Genomic DNA, 24,157 nt, shown 5'->3' on the forward strand with positions numbered 1-24,157 from the left:
GAACAAAATCGAGTTTTCGAAAAATCGTTTGAGGTGCGCACTTTTTGCTACAAACTAACTTTTCCAAATTTCATGAAAATCGGCCGAATGGTTTAGGCGCTATGCGCGTCATAGAGGTCAGACATCCAGACAGAGAGACTTTCAGCTTTATTATTAGCAAAGATTAAAATTATTAGTAAAGAAAATCTTCTCTAATTGAGAGGAATACAAATTTATTTATTTTTAACTACCACAAAATGTCTTTTACAAGTTAAAAATATATTTTCATTGAACTCAACACTTTGAAAAAAAAATTATCTTCTCAACTTGAGGTACGTATCGGCGGATAAAAAGGTTGGACGGATATGCAACAATTGTCATTTTTTATTAATAAATATTCAAAACGAAAAAGGCATTAGCATAAAACTTTCAAATATTTCAAAAGAGAAAATGTTGCTTCAATCCTAAAATTCGAAGAAAGTCAACATATGAGAGAAATTCAGTAAATTACTGCCCATTAGCCAGGGCTAAAGCAAAATACGTGAAATACGCCGCCAGCTCAGTCATTTCCAGTCGAGGACTGCAGTTTCGTGCTTATTAGCACTCATCAGCCCGGCATAGGAAAGTGACTGAGCTGGAATTCAAAACCTCTTAAGGAAGCCAAGAGTGCCAAACAAACTGGTAGCTAATATAGCTTCCTTAAGAGGTTTTCCATCTCCAGCTCAGTCACTTTCCTATGCCGGGCTGATGAGTGCTAATAAGCACGAAACTGCAGTTCTCGGCTGGAAATGACTGAACTGGCGGTGTATTTCACATAAGAGAGAAATATTTTGAATCTATGTTCAATGAAAGTCATTTTAAATGCATGAAGTATGTTAGAAAGATCATAATATGGAACACTCTCTAAGTACACTTTTAAACTCTTTCACCAGCTAAGTCAAAAGAAAGAGCTTATCTGATTGTCATAAGTTGCAAAAAAGTGTTGCTGAAATTAAAAATTTAATGTTCTGTCTTTAGCTTTCCAGCGGATACACAACGAGGAAATTTCGTTTTATAACTTTACGTCAGATAGCGCTACAAACGTCCGATCATGGCAATGGGGTGGTTTCCTTCAGTCAAAAACACTACTTTTAGTCATTGAAATGGATAGGATGAGCCAAAAAAAAAAAAAAAAACATGGACCCAGAAAATACTTTCATTTTCGCAACAGGTTTTTTAAATTAATTTTTTAAAATGTCCGATTTTTCAAACGATGTGGTCTTGATGACGTCACAAATGATGCACTTTGCCGAATCTTTCTACTACGTTTCCACGTTATGATAATCAAGCAGCGAATTAAAATTGCGCTTTGCGCTTGCTATCAACCATATCGTTGTCATTACACGTGAGTAAAGATGCGAATTAAATATTTTGCACTGTTAATGGCAACACTGAATGGCATTTCATCATCTATGATGTCATCGGCAGAAGCCGTAAACAATGAAAGCGCTCCCATTTAAGTAATTAGCTTTTAATATTAAACGTAAATAAATTTATAAAATGGTCAGATCCTACGTTTTTAAGCATGCTCTTTCAGAAAAAAATACTTTTAAAATTTTGGAATCAACCCCATTCTCTCTCCTCTTCCACACCTATTTTACCACATGAGTGATGAAAAAGCAGAAAACAACATCGTATCAGTGCTCCGAATGTGACGATTGATTTTCCTCCATTTGAAGTAAATATGGAATTTTCGATAATGTTTTTGAGATTTATCAAATGTGGCTTAATATACTTTTGTATTGAAAATAAAGAATTTTTATCTTTATTTTTTTAGTTTCAGTCCTTTTCGCCGTTTTTTCAGAGTTAGCATTATTAGGGACGCCTGTTCTTAATAAGGTCAATTCACAATTTTTTGTTAAACTGTCGGCAAACATAATCTAAGCTTAAAATTTTGCATGGAATAATTTTTTTTATAAGTCATTTGATGAATAAACAAAACCTGGTGCCAATTTAATCATAAACGAGCGAAATATTAGGACCCGAATTTCAGGTTGGCCTTATTTGACGCACTTACTTTAGTTAAAGTAATTTGAAATTATGTTTACGTTCCCAATGCTGCGTGAGACAATATTCTCTTATCGGCTGTCCGTCCCGTCTATCTCATTTTTTGACGTGACGAAGTGCCGAAGAAAGCAGAGTAGCATTCACATACGGTCGCCGTACATCAATCACGTGACTGAATTCACCCACCAGAGAGAAGAGCGCGCTGCTTGGCGGAAACCAATGAAATGCCGTTCTACTTTTGACGGACGTCAGATATCAAGGTTCTTCTGATCGGTCTTCAACAGGTCCCGTCCAAAATGGCTTGCTGTCATGGCAACCAGCAAAGAAAACCTGTTTCTGGAGGAGAAAAAAAACGTGATGGACGGAACGAACGGCCGATATGTGAACAGGCCCTAGTCGGATAAAACCAGAAGTAAAAATGAGAGACTTTACAATGTCTTTTCACAAAACGGCTGTTTTTGACTATTGTTCCAAATGCAGATTTAACTATCAAATTTGTGTTCATTTAGTTTTTTACGCACTATTTTAGAAAAATTAACATAAATGAAGTGTACAGGGGAAAAACCATTGAGAAGGAATATAAGATGGAGAGAGTGAATCCTTCAGTTCTTGAAGCAAAGATCTCAAGTCACGTGAAGTATTTGAAAGCAAATTATTGGAAGAAATCAGGATTCTTCCACTCATATCACTTAAAACGTGTTTCCCGTTTGTCGAAGTTGAAACATGTTACTTGAGATCTTGACCTCAGCATTTCCTAAGTCAATGATTGGACTTGTACCCTCCAATGAATAATTCCTGCTCTAACTGAAAAAATACGTCTTCCAATTCTTTTTAAAGGAAATGGAATAATGATGCCATGTAGTGGTTGCTGAAGTATACTTTTCGAATAGACTGTCATCTTTTGTGCAAAAACTCGCAAGTCAGCTAAAATATTTGTTTGAAAACAATTGGTACACCGAGAGAATCTCGTCAGTCAATCCTTTAAACAGGGGTGCCCGCTCCCCCCTAAGAGCAAGGGCGCATTCCCTCTATATATCACGAAGACCCCCAAAAAATCTAAAGCCCCCCCCCCCCAAAAATGAAAAGAATTCCCCTCAGAACACCCTTTCCTAAAAAATGCAATGGCGCATCTGCGCCATGACCTATCCTAGGTGGGCATCCCTGCTTTAAATTGCGTGTTTCTTAAAATTCGCTTTTTTTATTTTCATTAACAGTTTTTTGCCATTGTGAAACAATAAAATGGAGGGTGTGAAGACTTTCATTCGCGAAGCAAATGCCCCAAGTCACGTGATGTACTTCAAAGCAAAGCATTGGAGGAAATCTGGTTTCTTTCGCTATTTTCACACAAAACGTGTCAACCATTCGTTGTTGGTGAGTCACGTGACTTGGGGTCTTTGCTTCAGCTTTTGCTATACCAATGATTGGACTTGCTCCCTCCATTTACTAATTCCTGCTTCAAGGCTTTTTTCCTTTACCCTGCATTTGTACTCTTTACGAATTGAAACACAGCACTCAAGCGTTAACTATCTGGTTCCTTTGCACATGTTTACTTTCCACTACGTTTTCGAAAAAGCTTACTAAGTTTTAAGTGGTAAAAATACTTTTCGAAATGCAAAAATTCTTAACTGCATCATTTTTTTTATCAACATGGTAAGTTACCTTCTGGAAGATTAAACATCCAAAGGTTCTCAAGAATTTGCATTCTGTCAAGCTTCTCGGGAAAAATATTTTAAATTAAAATACCTGTTGATTAACAATACGGATTGAAGCACTTGAGCATTTTCAAAGTGTTTGAAGATCAATTGTTTTCTGTTTTCGAGAGGGCGAAAGAAGATGTCTGAAGAACATTTTTGAGTATTTCCAAAATGTTTGAGTTGCAGTTTACTGTTTGCTTTTAATTTGAAGCCTTTGATCTTAGAAAAGCAATTCCTCTTGTTTGTTTATTTCTTTGATCTTTGAAGGTTCACGACAGGCAAAGCGTGCAGGTTAATCTTGTTAAAAATCTCCAGATAAGAAATTTTGCATCATTTCTAACACACAATTGTATTGAAGTACGGGTTCTAGATAATTGTGCGAAACATAAACTGAGTAAATGGCATTAAGCAGAAATAAGTCATGCTTATCAGTACAATACCAAAATGAAATAAAATACCTAAATACTTAAATCAAATAAATTGAATTAAAACATCCAAAACCCATTTGCTTCTGTACTGGTTTGCAACAACCTATGGATGTCAGTATTGAAAATTTACTCAACCTAAGGTATGATGGTTATATGAAGTAGTATTTTCGTTCACGTTTCATATAGTTCTTGTTGCCATTTCAGAGTTAAGATAAAGAAATTAAAATTAAATGATCATGCAACATTAATATAAATTTTGACGTCTTTAATTTAAATTATGTTTTTCGCAATCACGAATTGCGAATTGCGATGCTCCTTGAGTAGTTGAGTTCCTTGTTTCTACAAACGGAAATGAATGTTGTTCTTCCTCAAAAAACGTAATTTCATAGCCTCCACTCCCCTTCCCCACCTTTTAAAAGTAAAATCTGCTTAAGTTAAGCCTTGAATGAACGCAAACGATTTGTAATCAGGGCGACGAAAATTTGTCTTCTTAATAAATATTAAAACAACGTGTTAGCTGATTCTCGTCGTCATGGCAATCCGAAAAATCAGAGCAACACCAACTTTGGTGAAGTGAGGATAATAAGCAATTCGAGATTGCTCAAACAAAGGATTGTAATTAAAATTGTAAAGAGAGGACTAAAAGGTCTTCAACTCAAAATTGAAGCTCAAAAATATCGTTTGAACTCTATTTTTTTGGAAAAAAACTGCTCACGGGATTTTTTGCCATATTGCGCTTTTCTCTCTTTTTGCGTCAATTGACGCTTTAGTGCTTGAGGTCATGTGGCCGAAATTCATAAAGCTTACCACTTTCCCTCCCCCCAACCACATATCCGGTTAAATCCTCACCAGGGTTGGTATGGTGGTGATTGGTGGGGTTTAAATAAATAAATAAATAAATAAAATACTTGCAAATCAGTTGTTCTTAAATTAATAACAACCAATTTTTTTATCTAAAGAAAATTTTATTTAGCTATCATCTGGTCTGTCATTTCCAGTTTTTCCAAGGAGGGGGAGGGCAAAGGGTATGTATTTAATGCAATTATATCGAAAACTAGCAAAAACCACCGCCATATATATTTTAATTCATTAATTTCTCAAAGTCAAGGGATCAATTGGGCCTCCTACCCCCCCCCCCTCCCAATGACAGGCCTGGTTATTAAATTCCTGGAAACTTCTCGTAGGTGAAACGTGACTAATCATGCTAGAAAATACTGCGCGACTAACGGAAAATTACATAATTTTGCTTGATAATTTTCAATATGTTTCATAAGGCAATATTACTGCAGAGAAAACTTGGATACTTCTGACGTCTCCAATTCTTTCATTTCTTGCATTGAAAAAGGGGTTCCTTGTAACTCCAAAACACGTATCTGTAGTTTCCTGAAAGCGTATTAACGTTACATTGCTATATTTTTTTATAAATTTTGTTTAACATAAAATTTCACGTAAAAGTACACTTCCCGAAAGTGAAAACATAATAAATATTATATCGCTTTTTTAAATATATTGCTAAAGGATTTGACATTATAAAAGTTGAGTAATATATAAATTTGAAAAGTAAGAGAATATTGCTTATGAAAATTTGATGGAGCATAGTTTTTTTACGGTAATGAAACAAAATCAACTCTTCTTAAGTTCATGAAGAAAATGTTTCAAAGCTATTTCTCCATTCATTATTTCTTAATTTATTTGATATACTTTCTTGGTATTATTAGTTAGAATCTGAAAGGGAAAAGTTTAAGGTTAAGTAAAATGAATATTTTCCCTTCATTATGGAATAGTTTTCGAGAGAGCTGCATTAAATATCGTGACGTAACAGACGATCTACTTCACTAACTTAGTTCACCAGTAAATTTTACCTTATGTTATGGTTTCTTATATCTCTAATCACGAACATTTGACTTTTTCTATGGTTATTTGTCTCTATTTGTACTTTGTCTGTATTATTAACAACACAATAAAGATTAGGGTTAACTATTCTAAGTGTTACTAAATTTACATTGTATTTTCTGACTTGAGCGACATTTAGGAAGAAAAATTGTTTTACAATTACAGTATTGGAGTTTAAAATATAGTCATTTTATAAATGGGGAATAATTTATCAAAAGGAAACATATCCATTTTTCAAAAATGTTCAGGAGGTGAGAAAAACGAATTAGTGTAAGAGCAAAATAGTTTGATCACTTTCTCTGGGTACAGAATTGAGCACAACAGTACTGCAAATCATGGGTCAAAGTAAGAAATGCTTGTGTAAAAAAAAAAAGACATGGAGATATTGCCATCTTAATTTTTAATATGTGCCCTTTTGAACGAAAACCTGAATGTTGAGAGTTCCAATTTCACCTTCTCAAATTCTCTTATCGAAGTACATGAACCTAAAAGTAGTGGATTAAAATTTGAGGACTTTGGACATGTGTTCTCCTTTGGCTTTAAAAGTCTCTGTACTACAGATTCTTTCAGGATATGTCTCCTTTTGTTCAAAATAAAACGTGCGGAGGATGGATATGTTAACTTTTGATCAAAAAGCCACACTTTACCCTTAAATAAAATAGGATTTTCCACGTTTGGACTTCTTGAGAGTAAGTGATTTGATGAAGGTCATCTGAAAGACTTAGAAAATGTCATAAAATGAATTTTTCTAAAAAGTGGATATGTTCCCTTTTGATAAATTGCTCCTCAAATGCGAACTTGTCAAATGACTACATAGTTAATGTAATCTTCTGACCGCCATTTTCGAGTACAGTATAACGTCCGTAATCCGGGTTAACTGCGGCCAAAGGCAATTCGGACAAGCGAAAATCCGGGTAATATGGGTAATAAGCAAAACATATTCTTAAGTAAAAAGACTTATCTTTCCTTTCAGGAAAAAACAAAGCTTTATATAAAAATAACATGGGGTCGTTTCGCTCAAGCTCTATCATTTCCAATTCAGCTACAGTGGTGTCGGACTGTCGCTCCAAGAATGCCCTGATATTTTTTAGATTACTATAATATGGATGCATCACTTGCCAAATCGATTAACTCCATAAAAAAAAAGTTGAGAAAAGTTATGAAGAAGATGGTATTATCCATAGGAGTGAATAGGACCTCGTGTTACATTTTCTGCCATCACATGGTCAGAAATGTACTGAACCAAAACTTTATTTATTCACATGCTAAGCATTGATTAAGCACTATTAAAGCAGAAATGAAGATTTTTTTTTAAAAAGTGGAGTTAATCGATTTGGCAACTGAGGCATTCATATAGCATTAATTGTACCTCCTACGCAGGAGTTGTACATTTAATCAAAAATAAAACCAAAAATTTGGCTTATTTATGTTTTCATAAGTGAATATAATATTTTTTAAAAACTCTATATGTATTTAATCCGGATAAAACAAGGATCTGGATAAACGAGGGCCACATAAACAAGGTTAAACTTTACCTCTTTCATCAAGAATTTTCTTTTTACCGAAGAAGGTCCGATTCTGATCAATTCAATCAATTAATCGAGATTCCACTATATTTTGACAAATAATATGCATGTAAATATTTAGAGTATTATTCCTTTTTAGCCTATTTTTCCAGTAAAAGTCAGAAAAAGAAGAAAAAAAGCATGAAAGAAGGCTTAATGCATCTTAAAAATATCGCGAAAAACAAAAAAACAGTCAAAAATAAATAAAATAATTAAATAAATATCGAAAAATTAAAATTTGGAAAATAGGGTATTGAAATGGGGAAAAATGTCTGTCGGTCTGTCTGTCGGTCCGTCTGTCTGCCCCCCCCCCCTCCTAATAACTTTTGAATGAATAGTCCGATTCGAACAAACATTTTTTTGTTCGAAAGATCTCGACGAGGACACCTCATTCCCATATTTCACTTTTTGATTTGAACTATTTTTTGCTCAGTTTTGAACAGTTCAAAAAACTTAACATTAGCGCCTACGGGGAAGTTCAAGGCAATTCCGAACAGTGAGGCGAATTTGCTTCAAACAAACTTTGTAGAAAAAGGGTTTCATGAAAAACTTGTATATAAAATATCTTTTTGATTTGAACAATTTTCCGTTCAATTTTGAACAGTTCAAATCCATAAACATTAGCGCCTACGGGGAAACTGAAAGTCAATGTAAATTCCGTACTTGAAGGCGGATTTTTATCAAACAAATTTTGTTGGAAATAGCTTTTGACGCCAAACTCCAGACTCCGACTCCGAGAATTAAAGGGGCGCCTGACTCCGAATCCGACTCCCGTGCCCGACAATTAATCGGACTCCGACTCCCTGAATTCGACTCTGACTTCGTAGCTTTGGCAAAAATTTATAACGGAGAACAAATGACTAACTCTGATTCTTGGATATTCGTCTCCGACTCCTTTATCCAAAAATGAGATTGACTCCGACTCCGATACTATGGTTTTAACTGTGAAATAATTATTGTTGATATGGCTTGTTTTTATTTTCACGCTAAAGTTTAATTTAGGTATTCAGTTTTCGGCGAATAAACTCGAAGTCATTCATGTTTCTACATAAAGATATGCGCAAAGGTTTTTTTTTTTTTTGACAATGAAAAGTATTTCTTTAAGTTGACATTTCATTGTTTTTATTTATTTTGGTAAGTGCATTAATTCATTTAAAAAATTATGTTTGGCAACAGGGGAAAAAAGAAACGTTTTTTTTTTGATATGATGTATTTATTTTAATGAGCTTATTAATTATAATTATTATTTTTTCATTTTGAAAGCTGTTAAAGAATTTTTTTTTAATGGAAAAAAGTGTATTAGCTGCTTTGTTTAAAAGGTGCTGCTTTTTTTTTTTTTTTTTTTATTTGTTCGTTTTTTTTTTTTTTTTTTTTTTTTTTGTTGTTGTTGTTGTTTTTGTTTTTTTACGCATTTAATTTTTTTAGATGAGTGAGGAATATTTTATTCCTCGAAGTAAGCATTAAATATTAAAAAAATATGTTTGAAGCAATTTGCGATTTTAGCTATTTTTGAGAATATTGATCAGGTACGAGAAAGTAGTGGGAAAGTAGGCTCGTATAGTTTTAGACAGAACTTCTTGTTGGATATTATAAAGATACCTCACTCTAAATGTATTTCTTAATCAAAAATATGGAAATATAAATTAAACAATGGTACAGTTGATCAGTGCGACATCGAGGGAAAAACATGAATGTGTCAATACATCGTTATTCAAAATTAAACTATTTATGCATATCATCGATTTTTAACATTAAAATACCGACGGTATCGATACATCGACCCCAAAACATAAATGTCCTGAAACATTGAAATGTTTAATGCATATTCTGTTCTTGCATAATAAACTCTAATGAATGTTTTAATGTATTAAAAAGAAATTTAAAGATTTTTTAGTATAAAGTATATTTACTTCCAGTGGAATTACATAGAAGATTTATCCATGTGATATTTAAGACGAAAAATATATTCAAAGTAATTAATATTTATAGCGACTATGGAATTGCATATTAGTAACAGTATAGTCCATACTTATGATAATGAAATACATTTTTTTTTAAATCAGCTTCTTATCGAGAGTGAGAGATTATAATATAGGTTCATATATCGCTCATTCGGAAGAAGAGTGCCACAATACGAACAAATGAAATTTTACCGGAAAAGCGTTTGAAGAACTCTTCAGGCAATTCGCATTAAGAAAAGTAAGTTTGCTGTGCTCTCCAGTGGTTAATATTAGATCCAAAAAATCTCATCATTTTCCAAAGAAGATAAAGGCCCTTTAAAGGCCATTTAGCGGATAAAAAAAGAAAATTAAAAATTTCGTATTGTGGCACTCTTCTTACAAACTAGCGATAATCTTAGAGTAAAACTATAATTAAAAAAAAATTGATATTTATGTTTATGGAAATCTTTAGTAACACTCAATATTACTGTGCTGTAAAAAAAGTTTGTTAACTTTTCTGCAATATAAGTCTACTTCTACAGACAACTAACGATACAAAATTACTTCCAATGTGATAAATGCAGGGCTAACACTGATTTTTTGGCCCTAAAAATAGTAGCTTTATTAGCTACTTATATTAAAAATAGCTTGCGAAATAGTCTTTAAGCAAGGAAAGTAGTGTCTAAAAAGTCTGCAATTATTTTTTCAATAGTAATAATATTAAAGCATGCTACATATACTTTGATGAATAGACACACCTCAGCTGCATGGTATATAAGCGGGATCACCTGAACAAGTTCTCTCCAGTTACACACAAATGATGTTCCCGACATGGTTTCATACCAATCTTATTTTAATGATAAGATGTGAAAGTTATGCATATATTTTTGAGATATTTATAAAGCAATGAAAACATTACAAACGGTAATTACTTTTTTAAAATGTCTCAAAACGTAAAAGTTTAAAAGCAAAATATTTTGTCCCCTTTCAAGCACTAATCAGCCACTTTTCTGTTTTAAATGAAGTAACTTTTCACCCCTACAACTCTGTAAACACTTCAGTAAACATTGCTCTGTCTCAAAGCATTGCTAACACACATTAAATATTTTTTAAGGCAGAGCTAGCCCGTTTAGCAACTTTTCGCGCAATTTAGCAAACCTGAGTGAATTCAAAATTAGAAAAGTTCGGCTGATGATACTTATTGAAGCTGAACCTTTTTTTACATTTCTATTTTTTCACATAATTTTTTCACATTTTAGTCACTTTTAGGCTAAAACAGTAGCAGATTTTTTACAAAATAGTCTTTCTAGTCTTAGTTTAAGCTAAAATAGTTGTCAGAGTTGCCAACTCTTCAAAATAGTCGCAATACTCGCTGTTTTAGTCGTCAGTGGCAGCCCTGTAGATGCCCCAATGACTAATTAATAAGGAAGCTTTTGTAATAAATGTAAACATATTCAAATTTTTTCGAGATATTTTTGCTTCAATTAAAAAATATCGACATCGGAAAAGCATCAAAAGCAAAACATCGGTGTTAGAAAAATCATCCACCCATAAAAAATTGATGGAAAAACATGGATATTTTAACAAAACATCCATGTTTCGAAAATATCGATAATAATGCTGCAGCATAATATTGATGATGGTGATAATAATGATGGTAATGATAATAGTAATAACGATGATGCTAATAAGGATAGCGATGACGATACTAATTCATCGATATCGTATCCCCAGTTGAGTCAAATCCCGTTTTAACAAAGTTCAAGGGATCAGAGAAATCATTTCGCTGTTACGAAATTTCGTTACAGCGAAACGAAAATTTAGTTATACCGATATTACGAGTGTTGACATTTTTCAAAGGTAGTTTGAGTTGGATATCTCCGAAGTCTTCGATAAAATAAGATTTCCGTTGTAACGGAGTTCACTACAACCGGATCTGACTCTATTACCTAATTACAGAAAATCCTATTATGCATCATTCTAGGCGCTTGAAGAAATTTTATGTAGGAAAAGGTGCTTTAATAATACTAAGGGAACATGGATTTTATCATAGCTTTAACGTAGTAAAATGTTCCTATCCTTACAAATTTTCTTTAATATTCGCGATTCCTATCATTATATTAAATTTTTTTCTGGAAATGTATCAAAAGATTTTTTGAATGTCAGTGCGTGTAAGAAAACTTAATATAATATGAAATAAGAACAAAATTCCTTAATCATGCAAAATATGACGACCTTTTTACGTCCTATTTTAGTTACTCCACTTTTCTACTTTAGTAAAGGTTTTTTTCCTTTCACTTCTTCTGTTGAATTTTATTTTCTAGTTAATTAGTTTTCTCGCTACGGCATCAGAATCAAAGGGAAAAAAATATATTCATCGAAGTTATGAAGCGCATAAAACATTTCCATGATTTTTTTTTTTAAACAGCGAAAATGTTTTTTTTTTTTTTTTTTACTTTTTTCATTTGATGGAAAACTTGTTATGAATATAACGATGTTAATCTTTTCCCTGAAAATGTAGTTTTTTAATATTATTCGTAAAATAAATTGTAATTGCTGAACGGATAATTACATTTGTATCCATTAGTCAGTAATTGATTTCATTGAGTCATTAGTTTTTTTAAAAAGTTTTTTACAGTTTGTTTTGTATCGTTTCTTATTTCGCATTAAAAAAAAGGGGTGAGAAATTTTTGCTAACGACGCGACGTCTCTACGTCAAGTAAGGTAACTATACTGAGATAAAAATATGGCAGTCGTTAAATTTTTAAATTCTGAATATTTTCTGAACATTTTTTTTTCGATCTCAAAGTAAGTGATTTATTAAATAATACGTTATTTCGATCAATAATAATTGGTCAGATTTTATGTGCATGTGCTAATAATAGTTTCTGATTTTAGGAAAATTGAAACTCTTTTCATCAAAATACAGAAAATATGCATAAAACAACCGTCTGTTTTATAAATGTATCTCTAGTTCGTAAGTATGACTAAAATTAAAAGGACATAAACTAAATACTCAGCCGGAAGTGATAATATTATACTGTTTCTCAATGGTGCGTTTTTGACGAAACGCCGTCACTTTTAAAGATACAGACCAAACTCGTTAAAACGAACTCAAAGAAACCTTTAAAGTTAATTCGTCTTAACCGTATTTCATTTTATCCAATTTACAACGAATAGAATTAGGTGCAAATAGAATACGACGGAGCTTGCAAGTTCATCTTAGCGGGAATTCGTGTTAAGCGTGTTCGTATTAACGAGGTTCAACTGTATAGATAGCGTCATCTGCGATCGTGAGACCTCAGTATCAGAGTGATCTGAGTGATGGCTTGGAACTCTTGAGATGGTGAATTCGACACCTATCCGGCACAATGTTCCCTTCTTTCCGCTGTTACTCCTTCCATCCAGCTGTAATCTGTATCATTAAAGTTGATGCTACCAAATGTAACAGAGAGAAAACTCTTACGTTTTTTCCCTTGGTTCATGCACAGTAGTGTGCTATAATATTCACAGCACTATTAGAAATATCAACTCGTGAAATTTACAGCAATGTGCTGTAAAACACAAATAGCACCTCGTGAAATGTACAGCAGAAATTGCTGCAGCCAAGGTGCCAACAACTTTTTCTGCAAATTACATGTTCGGGGGGGGGGGGGGGAACCCATTGTATTGTAATGCATTTTTTCAATCAATAAAATTTCTTTGTACAGTATACTGCTGTGGCAGTCTAGAAAGAAACTTCGAATTCCTGAAAAGAATCATTTGTTAAGAATGAAAAATGAATTATTACAAGCGTAAAACAGTAGAAATTTGTTTTAAGATAAGGCTAAAAAATTTTATACTTAGTTCTACTGCAAATGATTTGGGACAAAATAGCATATTTTTAATAGTGTGCCTTGATTGTTTTATGAAGTTCGACACACTTTTTTTCATTTTTATTCCATTATCTTTCATCTAAAATTATTGTAGTAACTTAACCTGTAAATAGTTTCTTGTAATAAATATATAACCCCTTTACATTCGAATGAAGTATATGGTCCCTCCATTTCTGAAAGATAAAATTTGTGAATGGAATAAAAAGAAAACATCGAGAAGCATTTCGAATTTTGTCCAACTTTCCAAAGCAGTATAAAATCCGTGTGGCATTTGAATGAGATAGTTTTGCTTTTTAAACTGTCTGAGCGGTTAGCTCTGTTATTGTGTGTATTAGCCTTTGCACTGTGTTTTCGCGTATTTGGATGTAAATACGTGCGTAACCGTTGAGTTTACGGTGTTAATTGATATTTGCCTAATTGGTATGGTTAATTTAGCAGTTGCTAACGATATTTCTTGTACATAATTGTAAATAAATCTGTTTTCTCAAGAACTGTGTAGTCATTTAAAGAATTTCTTGAAGTGGCTGAACTCGTAACAGTATTTATTTTTGTTATTATTATCTTATATTATAAACTGGCCCTAAATTTAGTTCCTTGCTCAGTGGTGGAAGCTAGTCAGGCTATTGTTATAGCCTCTTCTCCCATCTGCTCAATCAGAGTTTCAAAAAGACAGGGCAAAATAAGCTTATATTTGTGATTTATTTTAGTTGCGAAATGCATTTTTGTAACAAATATTTCCTTGATTGAAATAAAATTAATTGAATTGAATTTATGAAAGAATCCTTACAGTACTACACTTGCGTGGGCAGGTAAGGGGTACATTTTTCAACTGAACATTTTTCAATTTTGTATTTATGTCTTCTATTTTACGTTAACTTTATTGTACAAGCTTGCTTATTTATTTTCTGCTTGGAGAAAAAAACGCGAAAAAAGCATCTAATTCTAGTATATACCCAATGTTAATATTAAATCCAAGACGCGATTCTTCAAGTACCGCGAAAACTCATTTCAGCAGTTACTGTCGTTTACCTGCCCATGGCAGTATAGATCTTCATTAAAATTTAAAGATAGTTTTATAGTTCCTAAAGTTGAAACAGTTTCAACCTTTGAAAGTCAACTTTAGGAGAGTTTAATAGTACTCAACTTTTCTATTTCATGAAAATGCCACCCCCCCCCCCCCCCCCATAACAATTAAACAATTCAAGAACAGGCAACCTTTTTTGTCTCACATAATCAATTCTAATAGTGCAAATAATGTGATGATATAAATTCGGTTTTTTAAGAGCAGCTAGAAATTTACATTTAGGAATGCTATTTAATGTTTATGCTAAACTTTTGGCAATTTATTATTGAGCCTTAGAATATTTCAATAGCATGCGTGCTAAAATATTCCGATAAACTATGAGTATAACAAGCAAAGTGTTCTGGATATAGAATATAACAAATAAAGAGCAGAGATAGTTTAGCCAAAAAATGGAGAAATAGCGTGACAAAGTATAATTTTTACGCTTGGCTTTGATTGATTCTCTTAGAGTTAAGAAAGAGAATGTAAAGGGCATAAAAATACGACAGATAAGATAAGAAAAAAATACTGAGATTCTCGTAATTCTTTCATATCTGTCGCATATAAAAGAGAGGAATTTATATTTATTTTGAAAAATATAAAATATTTTGACTTGAAGATTTTAAGCAAAATTTATTTTTGTTTTATTTATTTATTTTTTTTTGGTTTTGTTTCTCTTATGATACAGATCTGAAAAAATCTTAATACAACTAGAAAATTATCTTCGAAAAATTTCAAAACCAGCTATTTGATTTAATTATTTCTTTTCTTATTTCAACAGAAAACGAAATCATTTTTGTTGAAAAATTGTAAATTCAGTGCTGTGTCTGCAGAATTTTCTTTACTTGTAGTCATTGCAAACATCATTTCTCGTAAAACAAAATAGAAATTATCTTCCGATTTTGAAAACCTGACGCCCACAAAAACTTTTTATTTTTTTTAAATTTTAAAGAGGCAAATTCTATATTTACCATATTTTTATTAGTAGAACATACTTTTATCAGTAAAAGTGTGAATTTCAGAAGTATTACTTGGAATTCTTTGATTCGAAGAAGCACGCATCTATTCTTTGAGTTACAATTACGATATCTTTTTATTTGATAGGGGTACAAGAAAGTTATGCAGAGTATACTTCAGATTTTTTCTTCATTAAATAAATAAGTCCTCTTTTTGTTTATTTTAAATTACTTATTGTAGTAAAAATCAATAAAATTGAATGAAATCAAATTTAAATGATCATATGGTGTGTTTTGTAAAACCATCCCTGGGGGAAAGAAATGTCTGGTTACGGCCCTGTGCACCAAACATGGTGCCGAATAGAAATGCGATATCAATGGAAAAACATCGATGTTTCAAAACATTGATGTTAGAAATTAAAACATCGATGGTATTGATACATCGAATAAAAAACATCGATGTTTTAAAACACCGATCTTTTTATCAATATATAACATACATTTTTGAATATGCTACACTAATTTAAGCAATACAAAAGATTACGTACCCGACGAATATATTGAAAATACTGAACCTTAAATTATAAATATAATTTAATAGAAATAATTTCGCAACAACTTGGTATTATAGTAGGACAAAAAGTGATAATAAGACATACAAAGATTAATACAAACTAATTATAGTAAGAAGGAAATATTTTCAAACTGACTGAAACTAAAAGTAAATCTACATCAAAAAAGAATCTAAGAAAAAACGTTTCATAGCACTTACCGTCAGTTGAATGATGAGAAAGAGTTGCACAAATTATATTAAAAATACAAAATTCTAACAAATAGTATTAAGAGCAAGAAATATGTGTTGTACTGTTAGTGCTACATAATTGAACACAAATCGTAAGTAATAGAGGGACGTCTTGTTGGAGGCAGTCGATAAGTAACCCCCAATATTGGTGTTGACAGTTTGGAGAAAAAGAAGTTTGTTTACTTTGTTCTCCAGAAGCGCATTTCTCTTTTTGCAGACTATCCCACCAGTCAGAGAAAAATCTCTTTCCGATGGGACAGAAGTTGCCATCACTATCAAATACTTAAAAGCAACTTTTACCAGTTCTGAATTTTTAAAGTTGTAATTTTCATCGTAGTAATGTATAGGATTTTCCTTTAGTTTAAGAACTGGAGCCTTGAGACATACAGCAAATATTGGCACCAGACTACCTGTGTCGAGTTCTTCTAATAGCTTTGACCTCTTCCTCACACTCCAGTTATCTCTTACCATCCTGTAGTGATCTTCCCAAAAATCATCCTCTACACAAAAAAATTAATCTTATAAAATGGGTGCAAAAAAAGATTTTTTTTTTTTTTTTTTGCAATTCCATAAGTAAACTTATTTACCTGGCGAGAAAATTGAAGCAAATTCTATTATAATTTTCAATTAAAATACAATACCATCAGCATCGAAAAACATCGAAACCAGAACATCGATGTTCCAAAAACATCGTAAGTAAAACATCGATGTTTTAACAAAAACATCGACGTTTCCAAAACATCGACATCGATGTCGCACCCCTAGTGCCGATCTATTATACGAATCCAATTCTTCACATTCAGTTTATTAATTTCAGAAACTTCCAACTCTAACGTAAACTACTACGAACGTGCTAATCAGGCAAAACAGCTCGAGAACAAAAAAAAAAAGCTTTGACTCAATTGGTGTGTTTTCCCTAACATTTAATAGTAAATTTTTAATTAAACACCAAACATTGTCAAAGTAAACAAACATTAGAATAAATTTCACACGTGCTTATGATGGAAGCATATTCACCATGAAGAATCATTTGAACTCGTTCCTCAGCATACACTACAGTTTGATCTATTGTAAGAAGAATGTAAGAAGAATTAAAAGGCTCTAGTTGAGATTTTTAAAACTGATCAATTAAAATAATTCTTGCTCAGAAAAAACTTAAACGAAATTTCAATTCACAAAATTTTATTTCGACTTAAAATGATCCAAATTAAAAAAAAACATTAAAGGATTACTTTGTTATTATATGGAGAAATAACTGTTAGAACAGAAAAAGCAAACTGATACGAACTTTTAAATCGGATGTTGTAGTTTTCCCTCCTCGCGAACAGTAAAGTAATCTTTACAATTGCTTTAATTATAAAATATAATAAACATACGTTTGTCCTTCAGTTTAACAGACATATAAACAGTATTCGATGTATTATATAAACCAGTGTATGAGTTAAAAAAAAGCATGTTTCATATGTAAAATCTATGTACAAAAAAAGAAATTGAAAAGGAAGAATAAGTTATCTCTCAGCAAATATTTCTGAAAGTTTTTGACTAGAAAACTAAACAATGGACAAAAGAACAGCTTATTTTGCTTGCAAAAAATTGATTTATCTTCTACAGATATTGTTTTTTCGAACAAACATGTAAGACTTCCAATGGTTATATAAGAAAAAGTGCATTCCAGCTCCTAGAAATCAATACATTTTCAATAAAATGTGACATAGAAAGTATTTAGCCACTTTTATAGTAACAAAATTCTTGTTTCCTGTTTTAGAGCGTGATGCTGATATTGATTAGTGTATTTTTTATGTTGAAAGGTTCTCTTTTTCACCATTTCAAAGAAAGTCATGTCTACTATTTGTGACGTTTTAGAACACATGCATATTTTCTGCAGCTTAAAGTAAAATCCTTATATGAACATATATATATATATATATATATATATATATATATATATATATATATATATATATATATATATATATATATATATATTTATATATATATATATATATATATATATATATATATATATATATATATATATATATATATATATATATATATATATATATATATATATATAATATATATATATATATATATATATATACATATATAATATATATATATATATATATATATATATATATATATATATATATCAAAATAATGAAAACACCTGTGAATAAAAGTGACATTTTTGAATGTGCTTCGTAAGTAATGAAAAATAAAACTAGATAACTGTTTTTTTTTTCATATATAAATAGCAATGTACACATTCTAGTAGCATATGGTGGCTGTATTGAAGTTCTGGAAGGCTTGGATTTTTTTCAAGCGCGTTAAGTGCCGAACCTCTCAAACTTTAAAAGGGGCCAAATTGTTGGAGCGCGTCTAGCTGGAGTAAGTGTAACTGAAATATCTCAACTTTTTGACGTTTCTAGAATTACAGTATCTAAAGCCATGACAGTATACACACAGCACGGTAAGACAAGCTCCGGCAAAGCAAAATAGTGGGCGGAAAGATAAGCTCAGTAAAAGAAACCGACGGGTATTGAAGCGAATTGTAATGTATAAAAAGTGAATAATAGCAGCAAAAGTGATCACAGAACTCTATCACTGGTTTAATAATGTTATTTGCCTCGTAATCGGGGAATTAAAAATTGTCCGCATAAGAGAGGTGTCCGCATTTGAGGGGTGTCCGTTATTAGGGGTTTCGCTCAAAAAAAAAATGTGTGCGCGTTGCGAACATTTCTTTTTTCTCTCTCATGATGAATCAAGGAACGCAAAAGAAATGCTCATACTTATATTTTCTTAAAATTCTGTTATGTAACTCTTTAAGACGTAGTTAAGAATAAAAATTTTCATTTTAACTCATTAAAAAAATGAGTACACTTTAATAACGCAAAAGAAAAGTTAAGAAAAAATGCATTTGTTCCCAACAACATGGAAAAAAAATTTAATGAAGATTTAATATTGAAAAATGTTTTGAAAATCATTTTTCCAAACCATATATATCTTTAACAAAGAAACACAAGTTGATGAAAAAATTGTGTTTTCAAGTAAATATATTCGGTGTAATTGAGTTTTCAATTTTATCCGTAAATCAATTACGATTGGTTTAATCGGAACAAAAAACTCTGAGAGAAATAAAGAGCAGATAAGAAACTTTAATTAAAAACTTTTAAGCTTGAAGAACATTTCCGTAGAAATCGAACTCTCCCCTATTCCATTTTCTAAAATACGATGATTTAAACTTCAAGGAATTTAATTTATCAATTAATATTTGTTTCACTGAAATATGTAAATATAAATATTTCCTTTCGCAAAATTGAAAAATACCTAATGTAGTACTGTAAGGTTATATATATGTAACTAAGTTTTTTTTGTTACAATCATTTTTGATTGATTCATTAAAAACAAAATGTTTTAACATTAATACACTCTATATTAAGCAACGCAAAAAATGACAACTTTTTTTTGAGTCAGACAGTTTCCGAGGCTTTCAATAGTTAAAATTATTCTGACGTTTATGTTATCTGCAACTTATCGTTTTCATTTTGATGCATCGAGAAGTCGAAAATTTCAACTCAGTTTTTCTTGAAAACTTCCTTTGCTTCATTTTCATTTTACAATATTCGTAATGGTTGTTTTGAAATGAAAGGGAAAGGAACATAATATTCTAAAAAAAAAATATTTATTTCTTTTCTTTTTTTAAATTAATTTATCATAATTGGGTGAAGAAGTGCGTACGATCTGCCCAAAACTACCTCTATATATTGTCCGTTTTTTACCAGAAGGCACTTCGCCACGCCTCCTCGAACACAGAGTTCCATTTTAGGCGGCGGTGATCAGTAAGCAATCCACGCGCTTCTAACGGGGAAAAAACCAGACATCCTTAACTCGGGCGTGCATTTTAAAGTGCAAAAAAGTCTTAGAGTCCTTTGCCGTCACTTGCTTCACTTGTCTGTTGTCATTTTAGTTATTCTTACATTTTAAAAACTGCTGCTTTTACAACAAAATGCTGTGATCCGAATATATTCTCTGCCGAAAACAGCGAAATAGAATCATCGATTACCACGTGACGAGGGAGGAGTCAAGTGCCTTCTCCCGAAAAACGGACAATACCTAATATTGTCCGTTTATAAATAATTTCCGTATATAAAAAGGCCTTACCATTTTCCTTGCACGCGCGCCCCAAACACGCAAACATCATGCTTTATATGATTTACTCGTAGTATTGAATATAGATAAAGGCTGATATTTTTCACAGGAGTGCCCACAAAAAGGGTCTATGATTGGAGAGGTGGGCGTCAATAGGGGTACTGCATACCACCTTAATGGGGTGTGCCATCGCCTTTTGGGGATGAGCAAGCCTAGTTTTCATGCAGTTCTTACTTTCGTTTTTTTTTACATTTCGATATTTTTAAAATTATAATTCAACTTCTCAGTATCAGTTATTGAAAGAAATCAGACATTCAACCTTTCTAGTTTTGTGTTTGCTGAAACAGTTGCTTCTGCATTGGTATGCTAATCTAAATAACAACAACGTTTCTATGTCGAAGTTATAAGGTATCTTGGAATAAAAAAGAATTTATTTTTGAAACATTTTTATGAACATGATTAAGATTTTCAAACACATTCGGAGAAAGAATTTCTAGTCTTTCTATTTCGATTTCGGGGAGAAGTAAGAAACAAATCAAACAACTTGCAGTTAAAACTGATATCGAAAACGTAATCTGGAGTGAGATAACATATTTCAATCCGGGAGATGGGAGAAAATCTTCTAAAGAAAGTTCAAAAAGAAGGGAAGAAAAATCGGGACATACAAAACTGAATGCGGGCTTATTTAGTTTTCTTTCGCTAAGAAAAGAATTTCGCCTTGACAAGTGCAGAGAAATTCACTTTAACGAGAGTACTTCTGTGACAAGTACAACTTTGATAAGATAGAAAAAAAATGTAGGAAACTTCAAATGTTGAAGATTATTTGCGGGAGAAGAAAATTTTCAGTTTTTTACTTTTATCAATATTAGAAATATTTCTAGAAGTCAAATGAAAAAAATCCACACGTTTTCGAATTAAAAATTGGAACATTATTTAAATTTCATTGATCATATTCCAATGAGTTTTCAAACCTGAACAATATTTATGATTCTTTAAATAATAATAATAGTAGGTGTTCTTTTATTATGGGTACGTCTCGGCTCATTTTTAATCTTGGCGATTATTTTTCATTTCTTTTATTGTCGCCATATTTGGTCACAGTTGCATAGAAATTACTTATTTGGCGACACCATTGAGGCAGTGAAAAGCAAAGGAATGTAAGTGGACATTTTCAAGTTTCGAGTAAAACACGTATAAAGATAACGTCCTAGGTAGGCTTTCATTGAATTTTTTTTTTCTAAATCATGCTATACATCAGCACCTACCAGTGCTACAACTACTATCTCTTGCCCCACGACAGAGGAGAGGTTTCCCAACTATTTGGACTGGTTATCTCCAAATTTTCAATTTTGCCACTTACATCCCTTTGCTTCTCACTGCCTCATATGTCCCTTTGAAGCCCAGAGACAGCTCTTCGCGCTCCCACGCCGCAAGCCCGGGTTAAATTCCTGGGTCGAGCATGGACAACTCAACCATTCATCCTTCAGTGGGTCAATAACACGAGTACGATCCGTGCTTGGGAACTAAACCCAGGAGTTTCCGCTTTCGGTTGACCACCCAACCGGAACATCTGCCTAGCACCCAAGAGTCCTTGGTCAGGAAGACTGAGATGGGCGCAGTAGGCCTGGGCCAACATGGGTTGTCGTGCCACTGGATTTAGTTGGTATAAGCCCTTTTGCCTTTTTAAAAGCATTTTAAACCATACAAGTCTCGAAATAAGATTAAAAGTTCAATCAAATGAGAAAAGAAACCGATAAATAACTAAAATACGCTGCTGAAAGTGAAATAAACCACAAATTTAAAAACACCCATGAAAAATCCCATTGAAATTATTCGCTAAACGAACTTGAAATGCTCCAATAACTCTGAAAATAATCAGCTATAAAAATATATCGAGTCATAAATATACTTCTAAAGTGCCATTAAAATGTGAAATTAGAAAATGAGGGGCAAATATGGTGACGACGAAAACCAATTTTTCCAATTATCTGCAAGGTAGAAATTAAACACGTCGTCAAGCAAAGTGACGTACTTTTTGTGGAAAAGTACCAATAACAACAATAATGTCATGATAAATCATTAAAATATGTCAGTTTTAATCCAGATCATATTACACATTTTATACACATTTTATCCTCTTTCTATTTTACTGCAGCTAAATGGGATTTTTTTTCATTTTAAAGAGTCAAATGTTTGCCAGTAGAGTGTTTGGCCACTTCTACTGGAGCTCCAGACTCACTTTCTGAATTTTGGAACTCCAAAATGTAGAAATGAACAACAAACGAGCTGATGACTTCCTTTTACTCCAATTTAATATCATTTTCTCATTATTGGCAGTTTTAATGTGATTCAATAGTTTACTTTCTAAATATCACCAACAGTGGCCAAATTAAAACCAGATTTAAATAAATAAATAAATAAATAAAATTTTAAAAAAATGACCAAATTTGTCGCCAAGTTGGCGACAAAACTTGACGACCAAAAGACTGGCGATATATGGGCAAGTGTCTGTCAAATTATAACACACTTTCTCCCCGAAAAGGGGCAAAAGACCCCTTTGGAGCATCCGAACAATCAAAAAGAGAGTTGCACAACTAGACCCCACTAAGAGTCTACGTACCGAATTTCAACTTTCTAAGTCATTCCGTTCTTGAATTATGCGGCATACATACGCACGTACGCACATATGCAAGTACGTACATACATACGCACATACAGACGTCACGAGAAAACTCGTTGTTTTTTTCTCGGGAGCGTCAAAATGGTTATTTCGTGTGTCTATACTTTCTCAGGCACTTATTCACGCGTGGTCAAGTCCGAAAAAAACGCAACATTCATAAGGGGGTGAGCAAAATGGAAATTACGGTCGATTTTTGGGTGAAATTTTTTTCGCAAATACAGTACTTCCTTTTTTGTAAACGGAAGTAAAAAATATCGTAACATCCAACGCAACGGAAAAATAGCTACTGCTGAATCGAGCCTGTTTTTACAGGGTGCGACAAAAGAAAAAACTAGGAGAAAGTTTACATTATTGTATAGAACTAAACTAACATCTTTTAAATGCGTGTTTTTTTTTTTTTTTTTTTTATTTCTCACTTTAATTGGAGAATAATGTATAAGGTATCTCCTTATTTATGTATTGTTTTTGGCGTTTTCACAATGTCAAGCAAAAGATCTGCTACTTTAAAGTTGTTTTAGCTAGGGGAAAGACAGTTTGTTTGCTTAATGTGTCTCTTGGCAAACAGTGTCTGAAACAATCTGCCGTTTCAAGGAGCTTGGAAAGGACAGCTTATGGCAAAAACAGAGCTCGGGGAAAAGCTTTACAACTTGCAAAAAGTTCATCCTTTCACTGAAGTAAACAAACTTGGGAGGCTCCAAAGATGCCAAAAACGTTTGAGACGGGCCGCAAGTCAGGGCTGGGAGAGATTCCTTTTACTGATGAGCAGCTCTTTATCCTTAAACCAGCTTATAAATACTAGACCTATACGTTTTGATCTGTAGACATTCCAAGCACCTTAATCCCTGGTTTCCTAGGAGCGAATCGCCGATCTTCGACGTCACTCCTCGCCGTGACGTTGAAATCAAAGTCAAGTGGATTCCAGCGTGGCCATTCACGACGTCGATTTAGTTCGGGCACGCATGCGCAGAAGAATCAAATTTTCCTTATGGCGAGGAGCGACGCCGACGTTCGTTGTTGAATAAGCATATGTTGAATTTCACGAAAATTCGAAGTCGGTCTTGGTCGATAACGCAATTTGAGC

This window comes from Uloborus diversus, chromosome 9 (genome assembly GCF_026930045.1).
Source record: "Uloborus diversus isolate 005 chromosome 9, Udiv.v.3.1, whole genome shotgun sequence".
Taxonomy (NCBI): Eukaryota; Metazoa; Arthropoda; class Arachnida; order Araneae; family Uloboridae; genus Uloborus; species Uloborus diversus.